Source organism: Sinocyclocheilus anshuiensis, unplaced genomic scaffold (assembly GCF_001515605.1).
Source record: "Sinocyclocheilus anshuiensis isolate Anshui unplaced genomic scaffold, SAMN03320099.WGS_v1.1 scaffold1578, whole genome shotgun sequence".
NCBI lineage: Eukaryota > Metazoa > Chordata > Actinopteri > Cypriniformes > Cyprinidae > Sinocyclocheilus > Sinocyclocheilus anshuiensis.
In genome coordinates, this window is record NW_015544225.1 from 485,966 (window position 1) to 486,959 (window position 994).

A 994-nucleotide genomic window follows, 5' to 3' on the forward strand; every position below is an offset into this window, starting at 1 on the left:
AATAACACAGGAATAACACATTAATAACACAGTAATAACACAAGAATAACACAGGAATAACTCAGTAATAACAGGAATAACAGGAATAACACAGTAATAACAGTAATAACACAGAAATCACACAGGAATAACACAGTGACAACAGAAATAACAAAGGAATAACAGTAACACAGGATTAACTCAGTAATAACGCAGTAATAACACAGGAATAACTCAGTAATAACACCGGAATAACACATTAATAACACAGTAATAACTCAGTAATAACACAGAAATAACACAGGAAATACACAGTAATAACTAGGGCTGCACGATTAATCGCATGCGATATTTAACGCGAATCTTGTCAGAAAGCCGGTTCTGTAATCAGCGGAAATCTCCATCACCTGCGGGCTTTCACATTGAGCAGCATTAACTACACAGAGCCGTTGTTCACTGATGAGCTGCGCAAAAAATCGCGCGAAAACACAGAAATAACACAGGAATAAATCAGTAATAACAGACATAACACAGGAATAACACATTAATAACACAGGAAAAACAGTAATAATTCAGTTATAATGCATTATTAACACAGGAATAACTCGGTAATAACACAGGAATAACACATTAATAACACAGGAATAACTCGGTAATAACACAGGAATAACACATTAATAACACAGGCATAACACAGTAATAACACATTAATAACTCAGTAATAACAAAGTAATAACTCAGGAATAACTAATAACACAGGAATAAAACAGTAATAACACAGGAATAACACATTAATAACACAGGATTAACACAGTAATAACAGTAATAACGCAGAAATAACACAGGAATAACTTAGTAATAGCAGAAATAACACAGTAATAACACATTAATAACACAGTATTAACACAGTAATAACACAGTAATAACGCAGTAATAACTCAGAAATCACAGAAATAACACAGGAATAAATCAGTAATAACAGACATAACACAGGAATAACACATTAATAACACAG